We start from the raw sequence: 9,954 nt of genomic DNA, 5'->3' as shown, positions 1-9,954 counted from the left end.
GAGCTGGGTGTGGGGCTGAGGTGGCACGGACAATGGTCAGTGGTGAGCGTTCTCCTCTCTCCTCCTCGTTCCCGCCCACCCGCTCCCTCCTGGCCCTTCGCACCTCCGCCCCCATGAGCCCCCATCTCTCCCCCAGGCATGAGGCACGAAGGGCGCCCCTTGAGCTCCTCAGGTTGCACAATTAGTGGAGAGCATTATGCTGAGTGAACGAACTCAGTCCCACAAGGATAGATATTGTATAAAACCTTACTGTAAGGATCCAGGAGTGGTGGGAGAGGCTGGAAGCAGAGGGATATGGATGTGCACGGGGAGGGGGAATTAATCATTGGGTTGTACAATTTGATGGGGCGGGGTTAGGGAAATTGAAAGAATTTGTATTCTAATTTTGTAAATAAACTAATAGAAAAAAATAATAAAAAGGCCTTTTCCCCTACAGATTATAAAAATAAGTTCCTAAAAAAAAGTTCCTTGTGTTTTCTCCTAGGACTTTACGTGTATCACATTTATTAAAATTATTGCAGCATACAGTAAATTTTTAACATTATAATAAAAATGAAATATTTGTAAGAAAAAATTATTGTAACTTCGAGTAATATCGTTCCTTCTATGATTTGATTTGAAATGTCATCTTTGTCATACAATAAATTTTCATATGCAATTGAAAAAAAATACCTAATGGTGAAAATGAAACAATGGTTCCTGTGTTGACATCCAAAAAAGCAAGTGAATTACCAGTCAGTGAAGTTACAAGCATTCTCCTAGCTGATCTTCAGAATGGTCTAAACAAGTCTGAGGACAGCCACAGCAGCGCCTTCCACAGCTGGAATGAGTTTCATATCAGTGAAGAAGAGCCGCCGTGGAAGAAGTATATTTCTCAATTAAAAATCCTCCCTTATCATGCTGCTTCTGGCTTCTGCAGTCATCAGTGTTGTAATGCATCAGTTCGATGATGCTGTCAGTGTCATCGTGGCAATTCTTATTGTTGTTACGGTTGATTTTGTTCAGGAAAACCGTTCAGAAAAATCTCTTGAAGAATTGAGTAAACTCGTGCCCCCAGAATGCCATTGTGTACGAGAAGGAAAGTTGGAGCATGCTCTTGCCCAAAACTTGGTCCCAGCTTGTCTTTCTGTTGGGGACAGAGTTCCTGCTGATCTAGGTTTGTTTGAGGCCGTAGACCTATCTATTGACGAGTCCAGCCTGACAAGACAGACCACTCCTTGTTCTAAGGTCACACAGCTCCTCAGCCAGCTGCCGTCAATGGAGACCTGGTGTCAACAAGTAACATCGCTTTCATGGGAACACTGGTCCTCTTTGGCAAAGTGAAGGGTATTGTCATTGGAACAGGAGAAAATTCTGAATTTGGAGAAGGTTTTTTTAAAAAAAAATGATGTAGACAGAAGAAGCACCAAAAATGCCTCCTTTTAGTCCTTTGGTATAATCGATATTATCATGTTGGTTGGTTGGTTGGTTGGTTACTTGGAAAAGATATCTTGGAAATGTTTACTATCAGCTCAAGCTTGGCTGTAGCAGCGATTCCAAAAGGACTTCCCATTGTGGTCACGGTGACTCTGGCTCTTAGTGTCATGAGGATGGTGAAGAAAAGGACCACTGTGAAAAAACTGCCCATTGTTGAGACTTTGGGTTGCTGCAGTGTGATTTGTTCAGATAAGACTGGAACACTGATGAAGAATGAAATGACCGTTATACACATGCTCACTTCCGATGGGCAGTGTGCTGAGGTTACTGGAGGTGATTATAGTCAGTTTGGAGAAGTGATTGTTGATGGTGATGTTGTTGTTCATGGATTCTATAACCCAGCTGTCAATAGAATTGTTGAGGCTGGCTGTGTGTACATGATGCAGTAATTGGAAACAGCATCTTTTTATTTAATTGTTCTTTTTTAAATTAAATTTTATTAATTTTAATGAACATTTACAGAGATTTTGGGTTTTCCATTCACTCATTGTTGCACTATTTTCTCTACCCTCCCCCCCAGTTCATTCCTCTTTTTTCTCCCCCTTGAAAGTCTGTTTTAATTGTCCCATTGCCACAGTGATTGACAAAGCCAGTTCTGATTAATCTTCTTTGTCAGTGTGTCCTTTGCCATTCCCTATCACTCCTCCCTGAGAGAGACTTCACCCTGAATCATAAGGAAAAGGGGATGGCATATTCTCTTAGCTATTTCCTACTGAAAAGGGACGCTGTAGGTTTCAGGGTGAAGATCTTCTCTCACTACTCTACAGGGCCCCTTTGGCAGTAGGAAACACGTAGACTATTGTGGAGATTGATTTTGGAATTTAGATGCACTGTTATCACTTGTGCTTAGCCGTACATGTTCATATGCTTGAAGATGTATCATGGAACTGTTGCAGCCTATAAGACACAAATTTAACTAACAAGTGAAAAGTACATGAGTCAAAAATTAAAAGCAATAATATTCCAAGTAGAGGTTCTAATAGTGGCACAAATTGAGTTACAGAGGGAAGGCAGTTCTTAAAAGAAAAGGCTTATTGGCTAGCACTTTGTCTATTATAGTATGAAGGTTAGGAACCACAAGATGTAGAGGCTCAACTATGTCATTTATTTTTCTTAAGTCCTGGACCAAATTCCATCTACCACTGGGTTGTTTTACAGTTTGGAAGTTTGCATGCAAGGCAGATGTGAAGTAAGGAACTGCTTATGAGGTTTCCTGTTAATTCCAACAACTAAGAAATAGTGAGAAGAGTTGGCGCCTCAGAAGGCTTTAAGGACCAAAATAGTAGGCTCTTGTGGAGAAAACGAATACACTTACCAATAATGTTAATGATCGCCCAAAGCTCTTCTAAGAGGATCTAAATAGTTGAAGCATCCTCGTTTGTTTCCAGCTGGGAGCTGGGGTCTGTCAGTCCTGTCAGCCACAAGGACCTGATGTGGGCCACCCTTGGCCAAGTGTCCTTCAGAGCCACACTTAAAGCAAGTGAGTGGGAGCTTCCTCTCTACTCCCTTGCCTATCTGTGGCTCTCATCTGTGACACTGTCTACGGAAGTGGCCCAGCTTTCCACAGTGGAAGCAATTCTGACCTCCTTTATTACCTTTGGGTGGCACTGTTTATGAGTAAGACTTCCTTTTCCTGACACAGGCCTTAAACTGGCAGCATTAGCTGCCCCAATAATTTTGGCCATTCTCTGGTCTTTTCTCTTCCCTCTAGATTCAAGTTGTTAAAAAAGGGAAAAATTTAAACAAATATATAACAAATAATTTTGAACAATATAATCTTTTAAGTTTAAGACTAGAAATATTAACAATATGATAATTTCCAATCCAGAGATACATGTTCCAATGCAGTTCCTATTTTCCATAAGTGGTAAGAAGAATATTGTAAATGTGGATACAAGAAACAACACTTTAAAGGGGAAGCCAACAGCAGGGGCTTTAATGGCTCTTGCGATGAAGCTGGGTCTCAATGGGCTTCAAGAAGACTATATCAGAAAAACTGAGTATCCTTTCTGTTCTAAGCAAAAGTGTATGGCTGTGAAGTGTGTGCACCGGACACAGCAGGACAGACCAGAGATCTGTTTCATGAAGGGTGTTTATGAACAGGTGACTCAGTACGGCAAAGGCAGCAAAGGGCAGACCTTGAGCCTCACCAAGCAGCAGAGAGAAGGTGCTGATGGGCTCAGCAGGACACCGAGTTCTTGCTTTGGCTTCTGGTCCTGATCTGGGGCAGCTGACATTTCTCGGCCTGGTGGGCATCATCCTCCAAGAACCGGTGTGAAAGACGCCATGGCGACCAACACTCAAGGCCTTGGAGGTGTCCATCAAAATGATCACGGAGGGCTTGCAGGAGACTGGCATCTCCACAGCCAGTCATCTGGGATTTTATTCCAAAACTTCTCAGTCAGTCTTGGGAGAAGAAATTGATGCAATGGATGTACAATAGCTCTCACAAATAGTACCACAGGTTGCCGTGTTTTACAGAGCCAGTCCAAGACACGTGATGATGATTATGAAGTCTTTGAAGAAGAATGGGTTGGTTGTGGCCATGGCAGGAAATGGAGTAAATGAAGCAGTCCCTCTGAAGGCTGCAGACATTGGAGTCATGATGGGCCAGAGCGGCATGGATGTCTGCAAAGAGGTCACTGACATGATCCTGGTGGTCGACGACTTCCAAACCATAATGTCAGCAATTGAAGAGGGTAAAGGGATTTATTACAACATTAAAAACTTTGTTAGATTCCAACAAAGCATGAGTATAGCGGCATTAACTTTAATCTCATTGGTTACATTCATGAACTTCACTAATCCTTTGAATGCCATGCAGATTTTGTGCATCAATATTATCATCGATGGCACTCCAGCTCAGAGCCTTGGAGTCGAGCCAGTGGATAAAGACGTCATCTGCAAGCCACCACACAACTGGAAGGACAGCTTTTTGACCAAAAACTTGATCCTTAAAATTCTTGTTTCTTCAGTTATTGCTTGTGGGATTCTCTGTTCCAGCGAAAGCTGTGAGACAATGTGATAACATCCAGAGATACAATGATGACGTTCACACGCTTTGTGTTCAGTACATTGTGCTCCAGGTCCTAGACCAAGTCCATGTTTGCCATCAGGCTCTGCAGTAATAAGATGTTCTGCTACAAGGTTCTCGGCTCCATCATTTACTTTCCCCCACTTCAGAAAGTGTTTCAGACTGAGAGCCTTAACGTACTGGATCTCCTGTTGCTTGTGGGTCTCATCTCATCCATGTGTGTGGTGGCAGAGATCATAAAGAAGGTGGAGAGGAACTGAGACAAGGTGCAGAAGCACGGGAGTGCAGCACCATTGTCCTTTCTGGAAGTATGATGCATATTGCAGTCTTTAATTTGCAAACTGACAATTGCAGGCTGAGGATTACTTGGAAGGACAAGTTCATGAGTATGAATGAGGATTGGAGAACTTTTTAACTTTTCACTCACGCAAAAGGAGCACTGTTAAAGACTGGGTTTGGTACTTTACCCTTTTGGCCGACCTAAGTGAAATTATGCAACTTTGATAACACAGCTCTTAATTTAGATGGACCTTTGCAAGTGAGTGGGACTCGAAAGCATATGGGCAGTTATTTAATTTATAAACAAAGGCAATGCCTGAATGGCCATCTGCACTTAATGAGGTCTACCATACACACTATCTTGATGTCAATTTTTAAAAATTTTTAAATATTGTACTATTTGTGGTGATGGGGATTTCTTACTAGTAAAACAGAGCACAGTAGTAAGAAACTGCACTGTAATCCTGAAGGTATGTGGTTAAAATCCACCAGCTGCTCTGTGGCAGAAGGATTGGCAATCTCTTCCCCTGAATTACAGCATCTGAAAACCTGTTGGAGGGTCATCTATGGGTTGGTTCCAACTTAATGGTACTCAGCAACAACAAACATACATATGTATGTGTATGCATATACTGTATATATGTATATATTTGTTGGTTTCATGTATTGTTAAACCAACTATGATTCATAGTGACTCTGTGAACAACAGATCAGAACCTTGCCTTATCTTGTGTTATCCTCGTTATCTCCAACATGTTCTAGTCCACTGCTACAGTCACTGTGTCAATTCATCTTTTTAAGGATGCCTTCCACACTGTTAATAGTGGTTATCCCTGAGAAGAGGTCCATAAAGTGTATGTGACATATTGGAGAGGGTTGGGAAAGGATAGACTTGTGCTCTTTATCTTGGACACTTCTGTGCTGTTTGAGTTTTTTTTTTATTGTATTAGTTTTTTACGTGTACCGTCAAATCAGATCTGACTGGTACAGGAGGAGAGTGCCCCCTCCTTCTCCAGCAGAGCATCTGGTGGATTTGAATCACATACCTCTGGGATTGCAGTGCAGTGTCTTGCCACTAGGCCACCAGAGCTCCCTGTTGTTTGATTTTTTTTACAAGAAAAACATAGTCACAATGAAAAGGGTAGTAGCAGGGCTATAACTTATTTCTTGTCAATACCAGGGAAATTCTTGGGGAGGAAAAAATATTTCTTTTCAGATCCCCTTGTAAACACGTACATTTCCAGATTTCCTGGTGGACAAATGGTATCTGTAATCTGGAAGTGAGATGTATTTAGCAGAATGTGCTTGTTCTGCTCAGATTGTTTATTGTAAATAAGCTTGGAGTGTATGGATTTATAGATCATGGTTTGCTGGGAAATGCATTGTAAATTGTGTAATTAATGAGGCATAAAATGAAAACATCCTACCACTGATATTATTCCCTTGGGGAAGTGATGTCCTGTGTAATTAATTAAATGTTAAGTTCAAATTAGAACATGACCTAATTTAGGAAAGAGTTTATGGGGAACCATACTGCTGAGCCACAATATCATATTAAAGTAAAATCTCACTAAAGGTAATAAAAAACTGGTTACAGCAATAAATCAGTAGGAAACTTCCAGAAATTTGATCTATGTCTATGTTTTGTTCTGTTGTACATGGGACAGTTCTCAGCTGGAACTTATACAACAGCCCCCAATAACAACGTATTGATGGTCTCAGATTTCTCAGAGGAAAGAATGTTTGTCTATGTCTTGTAATTTTCTGTATCTCTTGAATTAGTCAAAGAGCCCTGATCACATAGTCTGGAAAATGTCAGACTGCTAATTGCAAGGTTGGTAGTTGAACTGCACCAGCTGCTCTGAGGGATAAAGATAGGCAGTCTCCTCCCAGAAAGATTTATAGCTTTGAAAATCTGATGGAGAGTTGCTGTCAGCTGGAATTGACCTGACGGTGGTAGTTTTGATCTTTTAACTACAGTGTGGACTTGGGTAAGATCTATTACTCATGTGAATGTAATTTGAAAACTTGACCTTTTATGTTATCTCAGTTATGGATTAAGTTGGTAATTTAAGAGAATAAGCACTTTTCTTTTCACAATGAAAAATATTAATCATTCAGAAAAACTAAATGAAATCCATACAACCACCACCCAAATTTAAAAGAATTACTTTCTTGGTCATAGTTTAATCATTCATTTTAATTGTTCTAGACTCTGAACCAATTGGTAGCATCAGGATGGATGGTGAAGAGATTGAGATTGTTCACAGCTTTAGTTTGCTTGGCTCCACAGTCAACACTCTTGGCACCAGTAGCCAGGAAATTAAAAGGCGTATTGCCATGGGAAAGTTTGCTGTTAGGGACCTTTCCAAAGTACTGAAGAGCAATGGTGTCTCTCTGGAGACTAAGGTGCATCTGATACAGGCCATGGTCTTTGCTGTCACTTGTTATGCATCAGAGAGTTGGACAATGACCAAGGAGGATAGAAGGAAAATTGATGCCTTTAAGCTGTGGTGCTTGAGAAGAGTATTGAGAGTACTACGGACTGCTAGGAAAACGAAGAGATCCGTCCTGGAAAGGGTTAGACTGGGTGGTTCCTTGGAGGCAAGGATTCTGAGGCTCTGTCTAACATGTTTTGGACATGTTGTGAGGAGAGACCAGTCCTTGGAGAGGGACATCATACTTGGGAGGGTGGAGGAACAGCACGGGAGGGGAAAGCCCTCCATGAGGTGGATTGATTCAGTGACTGGGGTAATCGGGATGGGAGTGTCAGAGACAGTGCGATTGGCACAGGACAGAGAAGAGTTTAGGGTTTTTGTACATAGGGTCGCTATAAGTTGCAAGCGATTCGATGGCACATAACAACAACAACAGACTCTGAAAATCCACTGGAGTGGTTTAAGTCTGCTATGAGCTGGTTCTGACTCAATGACAATGAAAGACCTCAATTTTTTTAAAAGTTACAGACATCATGACATTTCATTACTAAAACATAATTTTCTCAAAAATTAGCACATCTTCCTCTTAATGACAATACCATCATTACATGTAACAAAGCTGGCAAAAGTTCCCCAATTTCACCTTACACTCAGTCCACATTTGAATTTCTTCCAATTGCCCACTGTTGGATGTCTCACCCGTCTGAATGCTTTGTGGGCTGAGTGGCTGTATTTTTTTTTCTTTTTTTTTTTTTTAAACTGATTTTAAAGAAAGTTTACCGAGAACTTGGATTTCCATTCATTCATTATTGCACAATTTCCTCCCTACTTCCATCCTCCAGTTAGCTTTTCTCTTTAAAAAAATTCTTTTCATTGTTGCACCTTTGCTGTCCACCTCTTGTTCTGGACTGTTGCCATGCAAAACTCCTAATCTTATATTCCTTTTAAACAGTTCTTTCCCTCATGTGTTTCAATGCAGTGTACATTATTTATCCACTCTTTTCTTAGTTTATCCCAATTCCCACGTCAGTCCTGTTTTAAAACAGTGGCATTATGCAGTATTTGTCCTTTTGTAATGCAGATATTTCACTCAGCATAATGTCTTCTAGGCTCACCCATTTTGTATAGCATTTCATTAGTTCCTTGTTTTTCAGTACTGTGTAGTATTCCATTGTGTGAATATACCACAGCTCCTCTGTCCATTAATTTGTTGATGGGCATTTGGGTTGTTTCCATCTCTTTGCTCCTGTGAACAATGCAGCAAAAAACATAGGTGTGCATATCTCTGGGTGGCAGTTTTGGTTTCTTTAGGGTATAATCCCAGTTGTGGGGTCAAATGGTATTTCTATTTGCAACTTTTTGAGAAAGTGTCATACTGCCTTCCAGAGAGGTTGCACCATTACACTTTCACTAACGGTGAATAAAGTTTCCAATTTCTCCACAACCTCACCAGCATCTGTTGTTTGCTGCTCTGCTGAACTTTGCTATTGTTAGTGGGGTGAGATGATATCTCATAGTTGTTTTGGTGGCTGTATTTTTGAGGATGTTTGTATAATGAACAACACTGGAAAGATACAGAAAGCATCTCTCTCTGGCTTGGTTGTCAAATATAATTGAGGTCTCATATTTCATGATCATAGATATCTTGGTTATCTACTATACAAGAGATACCACAAGGGGATGACTTTAACAAATTATTATCTTATAGTTTAGGAGGTAGAAGTTCTAATTCTGGGTGCTAACTCTAGGGGAAGGCTGTTTTTCTCTGTTGTTCTGGAGGAAGGTCCATGCCTTTTTCGGTATCTGTATGCCCAGTATTCCTTGGAGATCTTTCTGTGTCTTAGTCTTCTCTGGTGTCAAGGAGCTCTCCATCACAGGGGCCTGGGTCCAAAAGGATTCACCCCACTCCTCGCAATTCTTTTCTTGGTTTTCTTGAGGTTCTCCATTTAACTTGCTTTCCTCCCCTTTTCTCTATTCTGAGATGAAAGGCCTTATAATTCAGGTCCCAGGGAAATTACCCTTTACAACAGCTGTGAGGAGATTAAGTGTGTTGCAGTCCACTCTTACCCTTTTACAAATGTTTGGTTATCATTACTTTACACACATTACAACATTACATCCACATTTTGTAAGAGGACAGGTTTTAATCCATGAGTCACCTTTATCCTAACATTTTATCCAACCCAAGTCATAGTCTCAGAGAGCCTTTCCTTAATACCTAGAATAGAACCTACCAAAAATAACTCTATTCTAATCCTTAATCTCTGTTTTTTCATTCTATCCATTCTTCTTTTAAAGCATATGCTACTATCTGAAATGATTTTTTTAAATTTATTTGCTTATTATCACCCTTCCCCTGGAATGAAAGTCCCATAAGAATAGAGACGCTAATGCCCAGACTCATTGACTTTAATACCTGCTTCACAGTATAAGCTTAATACATTATTTTGGAAATAAATTAATTTTCCAGATAAATTGAGTGGGTATTAGAATAATAAACTACTTCATAAAACTATTAAGAGGATTAAATACAGTTTCTCCTGTCCTAGCATGCAATAAGAATTTGGTTTATGTTAACTCTCAATGGACACTTTATTCAGTCCAAATTCCTAAAGCTAAGAATGGCTCTTGTGGTGTCTACTTAATACTTCACTGTCATCAAGTACTTTTTGACTCCTCTTATTTATCCATTATCATGAAAAACTCTCTAAATTCATTGCTATCAAG

The 9,954-nt window shown here is 40.3% G+C and overlaps 1 pseudogene; it reads left to right on the top strand.

The window, feature by feature from the left end:
• The first annotated feature begins 692 nt into the window (after positions 1 to 692).
• LOC102869539 lies at positions 693 to 4,501 on the top strand (annotated as a pseudogene).
• The last annotated feature ends 5,453 nt before the right edge of the window (positions 4,502 to 9,954 follow it).

This window comes from Elephantulus edwardii, unplaced genomic scaffold (assembly GCF_000299155.1).
Source record: "Elephantulus edwardii isolate Elephantulus edwardi_28Jun2011 unplaced genomic scaffold, EleEdw1.0 scaffold00028, whole genome shotgun sequence".
NCBI classification, from domain to species: Eukaryota; Metazoa; Chordata; class Mammalia; order Macroscelidea; family Macroscelididae; genus Elephantulus; species Elephantulus edwardii.
The sequence above is the reverse complement of the archived record's forward strand: the minus strand, read 5'-3'. Positions and strand labels throughout refer to the sequence as shown.